General features: G+C 43.4%; 1 pseudogene; it reads right to left on the reverse strand.

Annotated features, from left to right (window-relative positions):
• Nucleotides 1–22,304, reverse strand: part of LOC148149271 (centrosome-associated protein 350-like) — a 1,440,514-nt pseudogene that overhangs the window by 560,396 nt on the left and 857,814 nt on the right.

Raw genomic sequence — 22,304 nt, forward strand, 5'->3', positions numbered from 1 at the left:
ATTGTTAGTGAGTGGTACTTATCTTTTAAAAAAAACAGCCCCTGCCCAACACTTGCCTTACACTCATTGCCCCATCTGCTCCTCATCCTCTACGTCTGAATCTCATGGCAAGATACCTAGAACATGGAGAGGAGCAACTATTCCAAGCACTGAGATCCCACTAACTGGCACCACCACTCACCCTTGGCTAACCCATGGGAGAACTCACTTTTGCAACTATTGAAGCCAATTGATCCTGCAGTATGTCCTCATCGGAATCATCCAGCTGGCTGCGTTTCTTCCCCATATTAAAGCAGCGATGGCTCTCTGATGGCAGAAGGAGATGGAAGGATTTCTCTTCAATCTCATCTTCAGTTACTGACTCATCAAACTTAAGGGAGTACTCAGTGGCAACAGAAGCAGAGCCTGGAGAGACAATAAATGATTGACATTGTTCTTTGTTATTTTCCATTGCTCACTGAAAGATTTAGAACTGGAACATGAAGTTAAAGGCGAAGCTAGAATCCTTGGATCAGTTATCTGCCCAAGGAGCAGAGTTGGGTTACAATTATTGATTCAACACAACTGTTATGTTGAATCACATATTGTTTCAGGGGACATGAGGAAGTTTCCTTATGCATAACCACAGATCCAAGGGGAACACAAGAAAGTTGGATTGAATAGCTTAAGCATATGACTGAATAAAAGAATCTTGAAATAAATCAGTGCAAGACATGTTACTATTTGACCCACATATCCTTTGGGTATGGAAGGAGTGCTTACGTGACAATTGATTTGGTTGATTTGAATCACCTAACTGAAGAGACACCACTCCCCATTTAAGTCATGAGATCCGTTGTCGGACAGAACATCATTTAGATTTGATGAAGTCTGTTTTTTTCCACATTGAATTGTCGCACATTGAATGGGCTTCTTCCTCTCAGGGGACTGCAGGCTGTAGTATGCGGTCATGGCTCGCGATTTACTGTCCCCCGGTGCATCCTCTCAAATTTTTAGTTGTTGCAGTCTTTAAATTAATGGCTCCTGGGGTACGCCATATATTTATAGAAGGAGACTTTAATTGTCTCATGGACCCTGGGGTGGACAGGTTGCCAAGGGGGCTTTTAGATTAGATTACATTACAATGTGGAAACAGGCCCTTCGGCCCAACAAGTCCACATCGACCCGCCGAAGCACAACCCACCCATATCCCTACATTTACCCCTTACCTAACACTACGGGCAATTTAGCATGGCCAATTCACCTAACCTGCACATCTTTGGACTGTGGGAGGAAACCGGAGCACCCGGAGGAAACCCACGCAGACACGGGGAGAACGTGCAAACTCCACACAGTCAGTTGCCTGAGGCAGGAATTGAACCCGGGTCTCTAGTGCTGCAAGGCAACAGTGCTAACCACTGTGCCACCGTGCTGCCCAGGGCTGTTGGGTACACCTCTGCAGACGAGACACTTGGTGGACTTGTGTGAGGAGTTGGGGCGAGTGGATGTGTGGAGGTGCCCCCACCCAAATGGGAGGGACTTCACCGTTTATTCCAACCCGCACAAGTGCCACACAAGAATTGAAATGTTCTTTGTTCCGTCGCTTTGTTTGGACTTGGTGTTAACCGCAGGATTGGGAACATTACTATTTCGGACCATGTGGCAGTATATTTAGATGTTAAGATCAAAGGTAGTGTAGGAGACACATGACAATGGTGCACGAATCCATTTCTGTTGAAGGATGACAACTTTGTACAGTATATCACAAGGGAGTTCAGGGTTTTTTGGGTCTTCAATCAGGCTACAGCCAGTAAGCCATCAGAGCATTCTTAAGGGGTATGATTATTTCACACTTGACAATGAGAAGGAGGCAGAGAGGACAGCAGCAGCTGATACTTGAGGCCTGGCTGAAGGCAGCCAAATCGGTACATTATCCCAGACCATCCGGGGTCAAATTGCAACAGGTCACGGTCCTCCGGGCTGCTCTGGACTCAGTGCTCACACAAGTGGCAAAGAGAGGGGTCTGCTTTGCAAAGCAAAGGCTGTTTGAATATGGGGATAAGCCAGGTAGATCCCTGGCTTACCTGGCTCGGAAGGAAAGTGCTCCACAGTCCATTGTGTTTATCAAGGAGAGAACTGGCAATGTCACTCGTGAACTGAGGAAGTTCAATGCCAGATTCCGGGAGTTCAATGCAGAGTTATACCAGTCAGAGGGCTGTGGGGATGGTACAGTGAGAATGGAATCCTTTTTTGAAAACTTGGACCTCCCTGGTATAAACGCAGATCAGGCCTCCCTTTTAAATGTACCTCTGACAGTACAAGAGGTGCAAAAGGCGGTAAGGCAGCTCCAAGGTGGTAAGGCATCTGGTCCATGTGGATTTTATAAGGAGTTCATACACATGCCAGCTGAACCAGTGCTGGAGCTAGAAAGTCATTCCTATGGCCAGGACTGTCTTCCACCGTCTCTAATGGAGGCTAATATCGCTCTTATTTTAAAGAAAGGGAAAGACCCTGAGGATTGTGCATTGTATAGACCCATCTCGTTGTTGAATGTGGATTTTAAAATTCTATCAAAGGTGTCTGAGACTGGAGAAGGTGCTGCCTGTTATTATAAAAGAGGAGCAGATGGGTTTTATCAAGGACCGCAGCTCCTTCAACAACATCAGGCGAGTATTGAACATAGTGCAACTATGTCAGCAGAGAATGATTCCGGGCATGGTGGTCTCCCTGGAGGCTGAAAAGGCTTTTGATCGGGTGGAATGGTCGTATCTCTTTGCTGTTCTAGATTGTTTTAGTCTGGGAAGGGCCTTCGCCAGGTGGGTGGCAGTGTTATATAAAGACCCCAAGGTGGCAGTTATCACGAATGTGGTTAAATCGAGCAATTTTCATGTGGGGAAGAGCAGCTGACAGGGATATTCCCCTGTTATTGCTACTGTTTACCTTTGTACTTGAAGCACTGGCGGAGGCTGTCCAAAAAGACCCTGAAACACTGGCACCGACGGTGGGATTTGGGGATCAAAAATCACTCTCTATGCAGATGATGAGAGAGAAAAAGATCTTGACTATTTACACTATCCATGCCTCTTCTTGATTGTATAAACTTCTACAAAAATGCTTCAGTCTCCAATGCTCCATGAGAAAAATACTTCAACCTATTCAGCCTCTCCCTGTAACTCAGTCCCAGCAACATCCTTGTAAATCTTTTCTGCAACCTCTCAAATTTAACATCCTTCCTACGGAAAGGCGATCAGAACTGTATGCAGTATTCTAGACGAGGCCTCACCAATGTCCTGTACAGCTGCAATGTAACACTTCAACCACTACAGTCAATGTTCTGACCGGTGAAGGCAAGCACGCCAAATACCTTCTTCACCACCCTCTCTACGTGCAACTCCACTTTCAAGGAACTATGAACCTGCATCCAGAGGTCTCTTTGTGCAGCAACACACCCAGGACCTGACCATTAACTGTATAAGTTAGCGATTGGATAGAGAATTTTGAAAATTAGATTTGCTAGAGAACTTTAAAAATGAAGGTGCTTGAAGTACATGGAGGGAGAAATGTTTTCAATTGCATAGCTGACCTGAATAGGAAGTTAACATTAGTGGATCAAATCAGACATTCAAAACAAACCATTCTTCCCTGAGAAAGGTGACAACATGGAACTTGCTAGTACCAAGAATGCTTTAGTTGAATAGCATGAATGTGTTTAAGGGGAAATTGGATAAGTACCTCTGGAAGAAATATACAGAAGGATGCACTGATGGGATGAGACAAAGTGGGAGTAGACTCGCATGGAGACTAAGTAACTGCATGAGTCTGTTCGGCCAAAAGACACTTTTCCCTGCTGTAAAGTCTCTGCAAATGTACTGCTCTCCTTCACTAAACAACCATTTAATCACCAAATAATTTGGACAAAAGGGGCCCCGCTCGAGTATAAAAGAAATACAAGAGGCATCCCTTCGTAAGGTCACACAATTCACATCCATTACTGAAATTACTTCTGCTGAGACAGTGGTTTCATCTTTAGCTTCTCAGTAGCAGTGGAGTACAGAGTTTTAATCGGGGGTTTGGTGGAGGTTGAGCTTGCAACATCAAGATCTTTACTGAGTTCAGCTTCGGTCTTCTTCACAAATTCACCATACGACTGAAAGAAACATGAAGAGAAAGTGAAATCAAACATTGGGATTTAAAGACACATGACACTACTTTGACAACTGCACTGAATTCAATGTACTTCTGAATTTTTTAAAACTTTTGTGGGAACTAAGGAATAATAGGCCTTGATTTTCGGCAAATTGCTGCAGTGAGGACAAGTTTTCAATTCAGAAAGTTGAAGATAAAGCCTTTGTCATTTGAAATATTAGAAAATTCAGATGTAGGACGCAGTGTTCATAGTCGTGATGCAGTGGTACAATATAAAACTGAACAGTTGCTAAACTGAAGCACTTACCAAAATATGGTCCACCCGATCACGTTTGCTCCTGTCAAATGTCTTCACCTTCTGCCAGTCTGTTTTCTGATATTGCTCTTGGTAGAATCCAAACAACTTCATAACCTCATTAGAAATGAAGATCTGTGGATAAAAGCACAGGAGAAATGGCAGTTGTTGCACACACCCTAAATACACAGACAAAACAACCCACAATCCATTATCCTTGACCAAAACTGCTCAGTGAAGCCTTTGACTCTTGGGCCTTTGGACTCTTTCCCCCATTCTGAATGATGTGAAACTCAAAGCATGTTCTATTCAACAAAAATCTACGGAATGCTTGAAAATGTAATTATAATTGAAGTGAACAATATCAGTGAGATCCAAAAGCATATTCTAAACAACTCTAAGGGAATATGCAATACTCCCAGACGGTGAGAAGGTTTGACATTTTACTTTGCCTCAGACCTAGACTGAGAAATGATTAATTATTCACTTAACGATTCACTGCATTACATGGTTCAGCACTTTGCCAACAGCATCTTCAAAGAGGTCTCTGCTCAGGCAAATTCCAAAAATGTTCCGCCTTTATAATAGACTGTAGGTAGATAACTCAACATCAGCGCTGTGGGAAGTCTCACCATAAACATTGGGGCTGACGTGGATTCATACAGCGGACCAGCATTTCAGGAAGGTCAAATCATTCTCAGTTTAACAGATGAGTTCATGTTAACTTCAGGAACTGAAGTTAAGAGTGAGATGAAGAAATACATCGAGTGGATAAGAAAAGGAATTACACCTGAAATTGTAAGATCCTAATCAGATCAGAGAAAAATGCCACAAAGTACTCAAACATACAGGCCATTTAAAGTGACAGATATGACCATTAAAAGAAACCTGGCTCTTCCAACTGCACACAAACACTTTAAGCCACATTAAGTTGCATAAGATCTTAGAATATCATGGTCAATTTTGGGAACCTCAACACATTACAAATTCAGACTGAAAAGTGCAACCTTTAAGGCTTTCTTCATCTGAAAATTATGGAGTGACCTGTGGAAGATAAGATTCTGGACAGTTTTAAGAAGATAATTAATAATCATATAGTGTATTATCAACCAATGGAAAAACAGAAATGATACAGAAGAATTTAAAAAAAATGAGTGATTGGAAGAGACACCATATATTATGTAAATAGAAACAGAAAATATAGATTCTCAGAGTGGGCAAAGTTGTGACAGATGGAATTTAATGAATAACAGGATGATGATGATGATGCTAAAATAATAATGGAAGAGTACAAACAGTGGAGGATAAAGTGGTTTGGACTTTTAGGGAAGGGGCAAAATGGTAAATTGAATTCAATGCAGTCATCAGAATGTTTTTAACATGCTCTGTTATACATATCATCAATCAGAGTTGCTGTGGAGCACTATTAACCCATATCTTTCTTGCTTAACTGAGAAAAAATAAGTTTGTGTTCAAATGCAAAAGCTGGATCTCACCTCACATGAAACTCTTTTGCTCACACTCTCTACATCTTTCCATTTATTATTCTCAAGATAGTCTGGGGGTATTTGTAGATCTCCTGGATCGTGGCCAAGATCCTGCAACTTCCTCAGCCGCTGCATGAACCATCTTCTCAACCTCTAAAGCATCACGATGTGCAGCAAAATGAGGTTCCCTTCAGATTTTTAGAGGCACATCCTTCGTAGACTGGGCCTCCTGCACTTTGCTACAGCGCAGCCCAAAGTCCTCATCAAACCAATCTTGGTCATCTACCAGGTCATCGAGCATCTCATGACTCAATTCCAACTCTGCCAGGCGTTTGGCCAATTCTTCCTGCCCACGTGTGCCAAACATCAGGCTGCCTTGTTGCAAAGTACACAAACTGTTGGTCAATCTAGAAACCGAAGGTCAGGAACAAAAGTGATGAAATTCATTTAAAACATTAATGAACAATACATGGTTTTAATAAACTGTGAAATCAAAGCATGAAAACAGTAGACAAACAAACGAGAACCTTCTTTTTATATCTCAGAGTTTGTCTGACGAGTTAGACACAGGCTGGAATTCATTTTATAAGTAAACACAATTATCGACAAATCAGAAAAGCATGTGTCAGTTTAGTCAGGATGTTGGTGTGTCAAATCAAAGTGTCCCAAGCTCCTCTTTCTGTGATTTCCTACACTGAATGCTCAGAAAGAAATGGACAGTATGAGCACGTGTCAAACACTTCCATGAAAAATGCTACTAGTCCAATGAATGTTAATATGTGCAAACCATATACACTTCTGTTCTTCCAATCAGATGGTCATTCAGCCTCTAGACTTTGCTTCAGAACACTACGCTGGAAAAACAGTGTGCACACTAAAAAAAGCCAGAGATTGAAAAGCATGATTCAAAACTTAGTTTAAAAGATCCTCTTTAAAAACACTGCCTTCCTTTAACCGAAGGACAGAAAAGTGCAGGAGGAAAAGGGTTTGAATTTCAATAGCAATCTTTCAGTTCTAAACTCAGTAATTACACCGTGGAAATGGTCACTAAATCCTTGAGAAATAATCAGGCGTACTTACACATATTTTGAGAATTGATGGGCAAGGTAGAAAACACCGAGACACCAGAAATTAAGAATATTCCCCACAGCTCGATTTTATCACCCACAAATATATTTAACAATTTATCAAGGTATTCCTCACAACTGTCTTTTGGTAAAGGGTCCTTGGTAAAGGGGAACACTCAGGATAATTTGAAAAAATGATGACCTGCAACGTGTGCCTGAAAAAAAGTGGAGTTGTATTTTGACATATTGTCTGGGAAATAATGATAATCCTATAAGTATGTTAAAACATGGGACTTACAGGTCGAGGACAAAGATCTGAAGATAATACTTCCTCCTTATCATCATCACTATCATCTCTTTCAAATGTGTCCAATGGGATATCAGTCTTCTCTAGATCCTTGGAAGGTGACCTGGGCCAGGATTCAACATCCAATTTGAGCTGTAATCATTGATTAGTAAGCCAAACCTTCACAGCTACAGACTTTGTGATTTCTTGCAATTGCTCAATAGCGGCCTTGACAAAAGAAGATAGTATTATATCAACCAAAGAATTGGCCTTTGAATCACTGCTCCTCAGATCATCTCCTTTAAAGTCTTCACTATCCTCACGATTGTCCTTGGGTTCCTCTGCTTTAATGTCCATGTGCTCCTCATGAATTTCCTCAGATTGAGGCTCGAGGAATGGTACTTTAAATTGAGCCTCGAGTTGGTCCTTTTCCCTGTTCAGTAAATCCAACAGAGGAGTTGAAGAGTTCTTGTGGATATTTAGTGAAAAGTCCTCCCTTTGTGTACTGGAAGGACACACAGACACATCAGCGTTAATATTGGTGTCTGTCTCCAGTGCTGCCTTCTCTCTGAACACATCAGCCCGTTAATGCTTTCTTCATTCTTGTCTTTATTCAAGTTTGCCAATCCGTCCTTCTTACCAGACTTGGGCAAGCTCTCTTAAATTTTGTTTGAGAAAGTCTATAGCCTTAAAACTTGTCCTGAAACTTTTAGACTAAAATGTAATGTTGAATTATAGAACACATTTGCTGTCCACCAGAAAATAGAGAGGCAGGAGGGTAAGGCAATTAAGGACATTTTCCTGAGCATCAGTGAATCTGCATGAAGAGGACACCAAGTGATAACATTCACAGCTGTGCCTTTGTGAAATTAATAACTTGGTATCAATTAACTTCTCTCCCGAATTATTGTCCTTCACTGTTATCTGTCTCATTCAGAACAAGCAGTGCTTTTGTTAACGTTTTGTCCAAAGAAAGCCTGTTCTTGACAGTACAGCGTATGTAAACATTCGTATAACGGTAGCCTGTTTGTGATAGTACAACAGAGTAACCAGCCAGGGCTCTTGAAGGAAGAGCGATATCCTACTCTCCTGGGTTTTTAGAATCCAGTCAGCCTGGCTTATAGTTATCAGTGTTATGTTGTAACAGTGATGCTATTAGTAAATTAAGGGGATGACTAAAATTAAACTAAACTGTCTGAAAGAGGTTTATGTTTTATTCCAGACTTCCAAAAGTACGATCTCCGGGATGAACCGAGAGGCTTACAGGTTGAGTTCACAAGGGATTCCCTGGGCAATCTCAAATCTGTACTTTAGCAATTTGGCCCTGCAAGCAGGGTTCCAACAAGGGATACGTTTGAATAAAACTGGAAAAGAGGAGCTTCACCTAAGGGTCGGACTCGAGACCAATGGATCCACAAGGTAAGATTATACCTCGATTGCTCTCGGTCTGCACCTTTGTGTGCTGCTTCCCCCATTTCATTCTCTCGGTACCCGGACGGAACCCTAAATGAGATTGTTTAAATAGGTACTAAAAACCGAATCTTGTGGGGTTAGAGGCCCCTGTAGATCAGTCGTTCTGTGAAGATTTAAAATAAATAGGATAAATATGGGTGCACATTAAAAGTGAACATGGGAAAAAAGGGAAAAATAGGAAAAAGCCATGCAATCATCATGGAGACAAAACTGTATTAAAAGGGGAATTAGTCCATTAACTGAGGAAGGATCTGAACTAGATTGGACAGAACTAAAATGCAAATGTGAAGCACATGATTTAGAAGCAGAACTGGAATTGGCTAGGGAGAAAATAAAACAAAGTAACGATTCAGAACCCTTGCTGAAATGTCAGGGGCCCCAAAGAAAAGGGAAACCGGTGAATAAACAACAGACTGCAGCTGTAGCCGCGCAGGACCAGACTGACGACAAAGACAGTTCCTTATACCCCACCTCTCCCAAAGACCTGTTACTAAAGAATCCTGATCCATCTGTGGATGAGGAATGGGACACTGATTCGGAGGAGGAAATATTTTACGCCTCCCGTCCTGTCAGCCGACTTCCTCCGGGTCCCCTCTCAAAACTCACCCACAGTACGGCCAAGGCGAACACACTGCATAAAACAAAACATTGCCTGAACTCCCCACCCCACTCTGAGGATCAACGTGCCAAGGGCCATACACGTCCCCCAATGAATCATTTGTCCCTGTGTGTTAGGAGTGCTACAATTGCACTGATAAGTGAACTTAAGGCCACTGATTTTCATCAAATCTAACTGCTGCTTTCAAAACAAGCTCTTTAACCAGATGGTGAAAGAAAATGATGCCCTGCTGAAAGAACCGAAACCTTGCTAGTTTTTCAAAAAAGAAGAATTTCAGTTCGACTTTAAAACAACCAGAAGTGCAAGTTGAATTCAAACTAACACAATTTAAAATTCCGATGAGAAGGATTAGGCCAACATACAGGCTGGCAATTCCAACCCTGCCTCCTAATTAGTAATTACAGACAGTCTGTGGCATTCTACTGGTACCGTGGATTCACAACATCCCAATGGATCTTGGGGTCCTCCTCTGCATCCTCCCCAACAGTTCATGATGTCCTTTACTCCCTATACATCCTCTCACTAGTCTTCACTGCCTCCCCCAGCCCCTCGAGTTCCCCAACAATCACACATTTGTTTCAACCGTAATCAACCTGGACATTGGTCCAAGAACTGCCCTTTCCCAAAGCAGCCTCCGGTTGATCGCTGGAGTGGAAGCAGCTGGCAACCTCTTGGTCACCCTCCCCAGGGACCTCAGCAGGTTTGCCCTTTTATTGCACAAAACCCTTTTCTATCCTTGACACCTGTGCTGCAGTGGTTCTTACCCAGCAACATGACTCCTCTTGGTGCCCTGTTGCCTATTACTCCACTAAGATTGACCCTGTTTGCTTATGGTATGCCTTCCTGCACCCAGATTCTCCCCACTATCCATCCTATGGTATTGGCTGCCTCTAATATAACTTTACATCAAAATGTAGAAGTCTGTACCTCGCATTCCATGGTATCCTTGCTTACTTCTAAACATACTCAACACCTAACTGCGGCTCATCTAAGTTGCTATGAGATTTCATTACTTCAGAATCCACTTCTCCCCTTTAAATACTGCTGTAACATTAACCACGCTACATTCAACGGTTCTTCTTCTATATCTCCAGAGGGCAAACACATGTCAGGATATGCGATTGTCACTTTGTCCCATACAACAGAGGCTTATTCCGTCGATCCATCCTGCTCCACCCAGCAAGCTGAACTCCTTGTTCTCACTTGTGCCTGCATACTTGCTGAAGGAAAGTCAGCTCATATCTATACTGATTCCCTTTGGATGTGCCCATGATGAACTCTGGCAGCAGCACAGCTTCCTTACCTCATCAGGAACCCCGATCCTCAATGCTGCCTATGTTGCTAATCTCCTCAGTGCTAGTCAACTTCCCTTTCAATTGGCAATTATCAAATGTTCGGCTCACTCCTCTGATGCTGCCAATGTCACTAAAAGCAACAATGCCGCTGACACAGCTGCTGAGAAATCAGCTTTTGAGCAAAGACATGGTTAGTCAACTGACGAATCGGAAACCAAAGGGAGACTCTCCTATTTCCTCTTCTGACACCGAGAAAAATGCCTGCCAAGAAAAAGTTCAGATCCATCAGGGGGACGCCTCTGATTAGGGAAAACAAAAATGGATGAACCACGGTTGTTATGTAAATAGCTACAATAAGCTTTGGGTTACGCTGGTAGAATAGACATGTCTGCCCGATTCACTTCTGCCTATTCTAGTTGATTGTGTTCATACACATACACATGTGGAGAAGGAGGGAATGGTGGACAGAATTCTCCAAACTTGGTGGAATCCCCACCTGCAAGAAAAAGCAAAACAAGCAGCTTCAAATTGCCAAATTTGTCAAAACATTAATCTCGGGAAAGGAGTGAAGTGTCCCCGAGGTGAAATGCCCTTGCCAAGTGCACCTTCTGACACTATCCAGTGAGATTTTAGACAGTCACCTAGATGCCATTGTTATAAGTATTGCTGAGTGGTAATTAATGTATTTAATAAATGGGTTGGAGTTTATCCCTGTACTGACTGACAGCAACAACTACTTGTAAAATTCTGTTAAGGGAAATCATACTCAGATTTGGAATACCATTAACGGTCGTTTCCGATAACGGCTCCCATTTCTGTGCGGAGCTAACCAAGCCACTATGTAAGAGTTTGAATAAGAGTCAGAAATTCCATTGTGCCAACCATCCCCAAGCAGCGAGAATTGTAGAAAGAGCCAATTGTAATTTAAAAGGTCAGCTTAGCAAGTTGGTAGAAGAAATTGGCCTTAATTGGCTGCAAGTACTCCCAAATGCTCTTTTTAATATGAGAAAACCATGACATAGAAAAAGACGGGATTCTCTGTGGCTGAACTGATATATAGAAAGCCCCTGAGGACTCCCTGGTCTGCACCATTAATGCCTCAACACCCTGTTGAAGGGCATGTCATGGCAGAAGAAATGCATATGTACCTGATTAAGCTGACCAAAGCATTGCAGTCGTATCATCAACAGGTCAAAGCAGCCTATCGAGTACTAGGGAAGGAAGAAGAAAGAGCTCCAACGTTTTAGAACGTCAACCCTGGTGACTACGTATCATTGAGAGACTTTAATCATCAAAATTGGGCCCTTGCTGGAAAGGTCCTTATCAAGCTTTTCTGACAACTGAAACTGCAGTAAAAGTAGAAGGATGTTCAACGTGGGTCGACAAAGGACATTGCAAGCGAGTATCCCCTTCACAGTCCTGTGTTAGTACTGATACAGGTATCTGATGAAAACCGAACCCAAGTACATACGTCCAGATGTAACCGACCCATCTGTGATATCTCAGACTGGCTAAACTCCAATGTAACTGTATAAATGAAACCTGTACTGATACCATTGGACGTTTTGAATGGAGCTGCCCAGCTGAAACTCAGTTAAACTGCTCACATTTCGTATCCAAATATCACTCTCGACCTTATTGTCATCCTCGCAACACTTCCATGCCAGCCATCATGAGATGGCACAATTCCATATCCTCAGCCACTCCATCAACCGAAAACTGTTACTTTGAAATGTTTGTCTGTTTCCCTCTCAAAATGAACCGTACAGATTGCAGTATTGAGCACATAGTACCGAAATCACCAAACCCTCAGCCACCTATTCCCATGAGACAGACAACCTATGCCTTCTCGATGGCATCTTCTCCTATCCGACCTACCATCACTGACAGAAATACCTTTACACAGGTTCCTCAATTATCCGATAATCAGATTTTCTGAAGCTGATCTTAAGGTCCCGATAGAAACATTATGTCAAAGAGAGGTTTCAACCCTGATCACGTCTTCTGTTTACAGGTACAATGATTAAAAGCAAACCCGGCTCATTGAAATGCTGCCGAGGACAGTCCTGACCAGTCCAGGCACCATCTTCAAATGACTGACCTCCTGCCCTCTCTCTCTCCCCCCCAACACTCTCCCTGGAGTTCTACCCAGGGGTGAACCCCAAACCCCCCCATCTCCGGATTATCGCTCCAACATTGCCCTGTACAGGGCAGAGGTGGAACCTGTCAAAAAGTTGTGCGCTTTTTGGAGACTTATCCCACAAAGGCAGCAGCAGTCTTGCTGTTGGTGTACAGTCCGGCTGCCCCACGGGGGGGGGGCAGGCTCAGGGGTTCGGACGGTAGGTAGGGATCGACGGGAGTGCAGGGTTCGGGGAGTGGGATTGGGGCCGGGTGGTGGGGCGCGGACAAGGTTGGGGGCAGCAATGGGGCTGCTGGGTGGGATCGGAAGGGGTTGGAGTTGGGTGGAAGTCGGGGCTGGGGTTGGGCAGGCAGGTTCCCACGTACAATGTGCTTTTGCTGAGTTTCCTGAATAGGAAACAGACTTCACAGAAAACTCCGCGCCCCAGAGGAAATCAATTAACCAAATAATCAATTATCTGAATGAAATAGCGCCTGCCCATCTCGTTCGGATAACTGAGGTTCCTCTGTATACAGTTCCTATATTCAGTAGCTACTCTAATTAAGACGACAAGCTGGAAAGACGAACAAAGACCAAAAATACTATGTACTCCCAATCTCCCATCTGTTACCAATGGTTTCTTTATTTAAGCTAAACCCTCGATCCATGAGCTATTTACTCACTCTTCCATCATTCTGATGTCCAGTGTATAAATGGGACTCTCACACTTATGCAACCCCTCACTTATGATGCAAAACCCATTCGGTAGAAGTAGCACGTCGCTGTGTGAAGTGCACAAACGTCAAGGATTCAACGTTAACGTTGTTCCGCTGTTAGAATGGTGCGTTGAAAGAACTTCCGGTCCCCACGACATGCGGAAAGTGAGGCCAGCACTGTGTAAAAAGGTTATCAAAGACACTGGTCATACTCTTGCTCTTCATCCATTAATACACTTGGACAACCAAACGTTTGATAGCAGTCGCTGTTTACAAGATTCAGCTCTTGCCCTGAGTGGACTCATCATTCACTCACAGAAGTGCGCCTTTGGAATTCCTTTTAGCCTTGATTGGCAATGTGAAAACAAAGGCTATCCATATTTACCCAATGACTGGTACGAATGTTGTGCCCCCGTACAAAATTTACCACTTTTTACCCTCCACCATGAAGTACCTGAGGTAGATGATGAATAGAATGCCTCCCGACATGTGAAGCAGTATGGAACAAAAAGGAGAGGAAAAACAAATGGGACTTAGACAACTTCTTCCATCAACAAACCTGGTGATCCAAGTTGCTGGGAGGACTTATTCCTGGCTGGGATGTTGAAATGGCCCGAGATCAGATAAGTGACTTTGCATACGACATCAAAAAACTTGCCAAATCAACTGCCCACGCTTTGAAGCTGGTGAACAAAGAGTTACAGGAGACCCGGATGGTCACACTTCAGAATTGGCTCGTGCTCGATTTCCTCCTTGCTAAAGGAGGCGCTGTTCTGTTATTGGCCCGCAATGTTGCACCTACATCAATGATTGCTCTGAAGACGTTTTGGACAACTTAAATGTTATCAAAAAAACGGGTCAAGAGGCAGGGAAGACACCTGCCGCACCATTGTCCAATCCATATGGATGGTGTATTACTTGCTGGCTTTGGTCGCTGTGTGGAACGTACTGCTAGTCCCCAGTCTCATCCTAGGAATATACAGTGTCGTCCACTTATGCATGGAATGGACCGTACATTGCTTTTCGCCTAAGCCAAAGAGGAATCTTGTTAATCGACCCTTGTCTATCCCTGTAGCTCCACGTCCGAATGTCTATGCTGAAATCCAGTATTTTTCTGACTCTGATCCTCTGGACAATGACTAGCAAGAGGAAGCACTCAAATTATTGAGAATACAAATCGACTGAATGGACTAATTATACTTGTATAAGCTGTGTAGTTGCCATGAAATGACAAAAGGAGGGAATGAGAAAGTTGAAAGCCTTAAAACTTGTCCTTAAAATTTTGACTAAATGTAATGTTGAATTATAGAACACATTTGTTGCACAGTAGAAAATAAACATGACAGCCAGGAAGGTGCCAGGCCACAAAAGGGAACCCAGGATGTGCAGAAGATAAAAACATCTGCTCTCACCAAGTGGTAACAGGATGCGCCAAGGCAATTAAGAACATTTGCCTTAACAGCAATGAATCTGTATAAACAGGACACAGAGTGATAACATTCACGGGTGTTCACTTGTGAAATTAATGACAGTGTTTGATTCTGATCTCCGATTTGGTATCATCCTGCAAGTATGTCAAAAGCCTTGTAATTAATGGTCAGATCGTATCAATTATACTGGATTCTTATTACTCTTGCAAGACAGGCAGACAGAAAGGGAAAAACATTATTCTGTTATAGTCCCTAACCTGGGCGTTCAAAAAGACACTAGAGAGAGAATGAGTGAAGAACATTTTAATGCTGAGATTGCCAAAGCCAATAGAAAATTAACTCTTTGTGGTTTGGTTCAAATGCACGCTTACTTGCTGTGGATTCAATACAGAGAATAGGTGCAGGAAGAGGCTATTCGGCCCTTCGAGCTAGCACCACAATTTATTACGGCCATGGCTGATTATCCACAATCAGTAACCTGTTCCGGTCTTATCCCCATAATCCTTGTTTTAAATTTAATTGCATTTTGGGACTTTATGATTATTTTGAGTAACCATCGCTGATTATGAAATGCAAACTCTGTAAAAGGTAATATTGATGAAGCTTTAACTTACTTGCTGTTCTTACAGACCAGGACTGCCCCACTGTCAATTCTAACGAGTCGGATCTTATGTCCTATTTGAATTTGAATCACAACTCTGAAAAGAAAAAATGTCTAATTCAAAACAAATGAATCATTTAAAATACAACCTTACAGTAACAATTCAGCCTCAGGTTCAGAATGATTCTTTTCTTAAGATAAAAAGCAAGAGTCTGCTCCTCGCTTAAAAATATTCTCACCCTAACGTTGAAGAGATTCTGACACAATCTATGAGGAAGCCATTGTTTACGGTCAAAGTTTGCCCTCCTCGCTAAGAAGCCATTTTGTAAAACATGATACCTGACATGCGAGCAATGCAAGGTTACCTTACAACTTCTCCCGCTTTGACTGGTGCCTCCTTATAGTAGGGACTTGTCTCACCAACAGGCACCTGACTCGGCTGAATCTGTTTTTCCCACCTGATGAATGGCTACAGGCTTGGAGGAGTGATCAATTAGGCACACACAGACCTGTCAATTAACTTCTCTTCCTTATGAATTATTGCCTTTCCAATGTTGTCTGTCTAATTAAGTGCTTAAATCTAATTAAATGCAGTGTTCTTGTAAACATTTGTATAAAGGAACCCTGTTGGTGACAGAAGGAGAAAGTAACCTGCGAGGGCTCTTCAAGGCAGAGCTGGTCACTACTCTCCTAAGGTTTTAGAACCTTAGCTAGCCTGGCTAATAGATACCAGTGTTATGTTGTAACAGTGATGCTATTGGTAAATAAAGGGGAAGACTAAAATTAAACTAAACTGTCTGTAAGAGGTTTTTATTCCAGACTCAAAAGAGTATGATTGCCGGGACAAACCAAGAAAGGCTTACAGGTCTGAGCCCACAAGGGATTCCCTGGACCATCTCAAATCTGTACTTTAACATCAGTGCCTGCTAATTTTCATATAACATATGTTGTTGCCTCAAATCTGTGCTCATCTTTCCCAAATTCTACGTGAATCCTTCCAATCAAGTTTGCAATTTGCCACATTTTTGAAATGACTCTTATCCAAGTCACATCCAACATGATGACAGAAGTAAATTGTTTTCTTTCTCCGTTTCAATCTACACACATCTCCGTCTACCACACAATTCTCCTAAAATACCTCTCCACTGGTATCCAGCTGGCAGCTCAGGAGCTGTTCTCATTTAGTCCTAATTCTACGGATGTGTTTGTAGACCAAAGAAGCCAATGAATTTAACCTTTATTCCCTTCTCCTCCTCCCCTCCTCAACTATGACAGTTATTGAACAGCTCCTTCAAAAAAAACCTTCCATCTAAAAGAACAAAGGCAGATATATGGGAACACTACTACCTGCAAATTCCCCTTGTGGGAAATAGAACCCACTCACTTCAATCATTTCAGTCCGAGACAAGATCTAAAGCAGCAGTATCGTTTACTATACTCTTGCAAGAGTGGTGCCTATAAGTTAGGCACATCGAGTTTAACGAGTACACAACTTATATACAATTCATTTCTCTTTCCGTCCTCCCATTATTCCTCCCCTGTTTACATCTCCCACTACTCTAAACCCGACTGTTTACCTATTGCCTCATCCCGCCTTGGGCAAAACAAAGTACAAGTTTTGCTTGGCGATTTCATCACATCCTGCTGTGGTCCACTGTTATACATCCTCCTCCACTGTCATCTGCTTCTTTGCTTGCTAAAGCAACATTTCCTTCCATGCTTTGCCCATACTGAGCCTGTTGACCTCTTGATTGTGTTTTTTATTGTTTTTACAGAAGCAGGAAACAGATGCTTGTAACTGTGTGTACAAGCATATCCAGCTTAACCTCCACCCACTCCCCTCACAGCACCTTATCTATTTGTCTGTAACACCTACCATTGTTTGCAGACACATTTCATTCTTGTATGCACATTTTAGCTAATGCAAAAGCAATTATATATTTCCTTTACATAGTTTTCATTCTTGTTAACTCAGCTCTCGGCTGAACAATTATACACTAGTGTGAGTTCATTTACCTTACATCAGTAATCATGATTGCCGAAGTAACACTGCTTTACCTATATCCCACACCCTTCAAGCCACTCATCATCCTGACTTAGAAATATACTGACACTCCTTAACTATCACTGGTTCAAAATCCAGGAACTCCACCCAAGGGCACTGAGGGTCAACCTACAGCACACACACTGCAGTGGTTCAAGAAGGCAGCCCACTACCACCTCTTCAAAGGTAACTAGGTATGAACAATAATGCTGGCCCAGCAGCGACACCCACATCCCCTACATTTTTGTTTTCCGTAATCACAGATGAGCAGGGATTTCCTGCAACTGTAGATTAAAGTAATTGCTTTGACTCCAGTCTCCATTGCAATAGCAGGTGAAGCCAGCCTGGACAATCTTGGTGTCAGATTTGACTCTGAGAGGAGTTCCGAGCCTCACAGGGCTGTTCTCCCTGAGACTGAGCCGTTCCATTTTGAATTGCCCGCGATCCAAAGACTCGTGCACCGTTGCCGGCCATTCCGCGCCTGCGCAACGACACATTGTCCAGCTGCGGCGCGCCTGCGCACGACCCCAGGCCGGTAATCCCACGTCTGCGCGATGACACCGCGGTCCGGAACGTACCGCGCCTGCGCAACGACAACAGGTCGATCATCCCACGCCTGCGCAATGACACCGCTGCCGGTTGTACCGAGCGGCAAACCCACAGCTTTCTCTCAAACGTCATCCCCGCTGTCGGGGTCAACACCGGAGCCGGCATCGGCGGGTTCCCTACCCAAACCCCCCAACCGGTAATATCCGACATCCGCACGAAAAAAACGTGAGCGTGTGGAAAACCCTCCCCGACTGAGGTAAAAGGGGGAATTCGTGCAAGGCAACGGAATTGGTCGCACTCCAATTATTATAAATTTTAAATATAAGTACAGCTTGAAGACGCGGTTTCACTTCAGTCTGTTGAACTTTCTTTTACCGAATAAGCGGTGCAGGAGTAAAGTCAGAGGGTGGTGGGTTACTCCTCAGAGGATCGGTATGGACTTGTTGGGCCGAAGGGCCTGTTTCTACTCTGTCGGGAATCTAACCTAAAGTCCCAAGCCACGGCCTCATTGCCGCCATGTTGAGGGGCAAGACCAGGAGGGGCGGGGCTCTGACCACGTTAGTAAAGACACGTGATGGGCGACATGACGTCAGTAGCCCCGCCTCCAGCAGCGCCGATGAATCAATGAACTCTTCCCTGGGAAGTAGTGACCATAATATGATTAAATTCTACTTTCAGTTTGAGGAGTGAAAAGTGACTAGTGTCTGCAACTTAGTTAAGACCGTTATGATGGTATGAGAGTTAGGCTAGCTAAAGTGAGGGGGCAATAAACCGGAGAGGAATCCATTAGCAGCAATCCTGGGAGAGAAATTGTGAATTGGAAAATCGTATAAAAGCTAAACCTTGCAGTCACATTTGCCTGTATCTTGTACAATGGCCTGATGGCTCATATGTTAGTGAAGCCTGCCTTAGCATCTACAATGAAGATATAGGTCAGGAAAAGTTGGGAGAAAGGAACTCAGCGAGTTTTGAGAAGATTTGTAGCTCAGGTTGAGGTCCTGGATGTAGGTTTGCTAACTGAGCTGGAAGATTCGTTTTCTACCATACTAGGTAACGTCATCAGTGAGCCTCCGGATGAAACACTGGTGGCATGGCTTGCTTTCTATTTATGTGTTTAGGTTTCCTTGGTTTGGTGACATAATTTTCTGTTCTTTTTCTCAGGGGGTGGTAAATGGGATCCAAGTCAATGTCTTTGTTGATAGAGGTCCCGTTGGAATGCTTAGAAGCATGGCATTCCAACTGGAACTCTATCAACAAAGACATTGACTTGGATCCCATTTACCACCCCCTGAGAAAAGAACAAGAAATGACATCACCAACCCAAGGAAACGCAAACACAAAAATAGAAAGCGGACCATGACACCAGTACTTCATCTAGAGGCTCACTGATGATATTACTTAGTATGGTGATGAACTGTCCGAAAATGAACCTTCCAGCTCAGCGAGCAAACCTACACACAGAAAGGAACTCAAGAAAATTACAATCAGTGGAGGAAGAAGTAACAAAAGGATTGGTGAGGGCAGAGTGGTGGATGTGATCTATATGGACTTTAGTAAGGCATACGACAAGGTTGCCCATGGGAGACTTGTAGCAAGCTTAGATCTCATGGAATACAGGGAGGACTAGAGTATTTGGATATAGAACTGACTTTATGGGAGATAGATAGAAGGTGTAGTTAATAAGTTTGCAGATGACACCAAAATTGGAGGTGTAGTGGACAGCAAAGAAGTTTACCTCAGATTACAATGGGATCTTAATCAGATGGGCCAATGGGCTGAGAAGTGGCAGATGGAGTTTAATTTAGATAAATGCAAGGTGCTGCATTTTGGAAAAGCAAGTCAGAGCATGACCTAAACATGCTCGAGGTAAGGTCCTCGAGAATGTTCCTGAACAAATAGAACGTGAAGTGCAGGTTCATAGCTCCTTGAAAGTAGAGTCACTGGCAGATAGGATAGTGAAGAAGGTGTTTGGTATGGTTTCCTTTATTGGTCAGAGAATTGAGTATAGGAGTTGGGAGGTCATGTTGCGGTTTTACAGGATGTTGGTTAGGTCACTTTTGAAATATTGCATGCAATTCTAGTCGCCTTCCTATCGGAAGGATGTTGTGAAACTTTAAAGGGTTCATAAAAGGTTTACAAGGATGATGCCACCTCCCTCCTGTTGGAGGGAGGTGGATGGAGTTGTCCTGCTTGCCTTGAAACAATCCCCAGACCTCCAACAGATCATTGTTCGTAGCAAACTGCCCGGGTTTCAGGACAACTCCATATGTCACTGTCACAGTAGACGCTGCAAGACGTATCAGAGTGTGGACATGGATATCATCATTACACGTGGGGACACCTCCCACCTTGTACATGGCAGGTACTCGTGTGACTCAGCCAACGTTATCTATCTCATACACTGCAGGCAAGGATGCCCTGAGGCATGGTACGCTGGTGAAACCAAGCAGAGGCTACGGTAACGGATGAATGGGCACTGCACAACTATCAACAGATAGGAGTGTGCCCTTCCAGTTGGAGAACACTTCAGCGGTTCGGGGCATTCGACTTTGGACCTTCGGGAAACCATCCTCCAAGGCGGACTTTGGGCCAGGCAGCAGCGATAAGTGGCCAAGCAGAGGCGGATACTAAGTTCGGTACCTGTAGGGATGGCCTCAACCGGGACCATGGATTCATGTCACACTGCAGGTGACCACCATTGCACTAAATGCACACACACATATGCACGTTCTCTCACAGACACTCACAAGGCCCCCCACTCACCCACAAACCCACATGCATACATACACATGTACATTTGTGGGGTGAATTTGTACTTGCAGAGCTACATCGTACTTTGCTCAAAACCTGCATGAATCCATGTAAGATTCTGTTAATTCATTTTTCATAATGTTTAGAATCAGTCTAAACATTATGGCACAGATAGCAGCACACAGGGAGCTAACACCCTCAATACTTTATCTGAGCTGACACCAATTGTTAAATTCACTTGAGAATGTAACTTTTAAAAAAGGTTTTGCAATTTGCAAATGAAAGAAGTGAAACTAACATGGTCATTCTAACAGACGAGAGACTTAACAAACAATCAAGGTATTTTTCAATGTATAATTTCAGTTACATCACACTGTAAACTTTTTCTATAAATTCTGTGTGTTACAATCATGTACTCTACAACCATTTGATGAAGGAGCAACACTCCGAAAGCTAGTGCTTCCAGTTAAACCAGTTGGACTATAACCTGGTGTTGTGTGATTTTTAACTGTGTACGTCACAGTCCAACACTGGAATCTCCAAATTGTGTAAATATAAATTCAGCATTCTCCTGTATTTCCACAATGAAGTGTGCTAAACACAGAGGAGCTCTGGGGCGGCTTTCGATGCAGCATAAATGGGGGAAAAAGAGAGAAATTCACCTAATCTTTCTTCATCAGTATTGAGTGTTTCAAGAAATCGCAGAATTGTTATGGGGCATAAGGAGGCTGTTCAGTCCATCCAGTATGCACATCTCTCTGAATGAGCATCATGACTCAGTGCCATTCCCCTCTGTTTTTTCCTGTGCCCTTACACATTATTTTCATTTAAATGACCATCTGATGCTTCTTGCCTGCCTCATTGAACCTACCTCCGTCACATTTCCAGGCAGCGCATTCCGGACTCTGCTGTGTGAGCGAAGTTTATTTTTACAAGTCACGTTTCCTTCTTTTGCAAATGACCTTATATCCCTTCCCCTAGGTTCTCCATCCTTTTATAAGGGGTGACAGTTCCTCCCAATCTACTTTATCCTGCCCACTCATGACTTTGAAACCTTCTATCAAATCTCCTCTCAGCGTTCTTGTTCTGAGGAGGACAGTGGCAACCTCTCGGATCTATCTGACACTGATGTGGTGATGTTTGCCAATGGTTGCACAGTGTTCAGCCACCAGTTGCGACTCCTCAGGTACTGAAGCAGTCCATGTTCAAATGCAACAATATCCAGTCTCTTGCTGATAAGTGGCAAGTAACAGCACACTGAACAAGGTGCCGCACAGGGCACTGCGACACAAGATAAATCCCACGGTGTAAGGGGCAAGATACTGGCAAGGGTAGAGGATTGGCTGGTTGGAAGAAGGCAGAGAGTGGGGATAAAGGGGTCTTTTACAGGAAGGCAGACTAGCAGAGTACCGCAGGAGTTAGTGTTGGGACCACAACTATTCATGCT

The sequence above is a fragment of the Chiloscyllium plagiosum genome, unplaced genomic scaffold (assembly GCF_037043375.1).
Source record: "Chiloscyllium plagiosum isolate Xiang-an unplaced genomic scaffold, Cpla_swu_hap1 HiC_scaffold_9, whole genome shotgun sequence".
Classification (NCBI taxonomy): Eukaryota; Metazoa; Chordata; class Chondrichthyes; order Orectolobiformes; family Hemiscylliidae; genus Chiloscyllium; species Chiloscyllium plagiosum.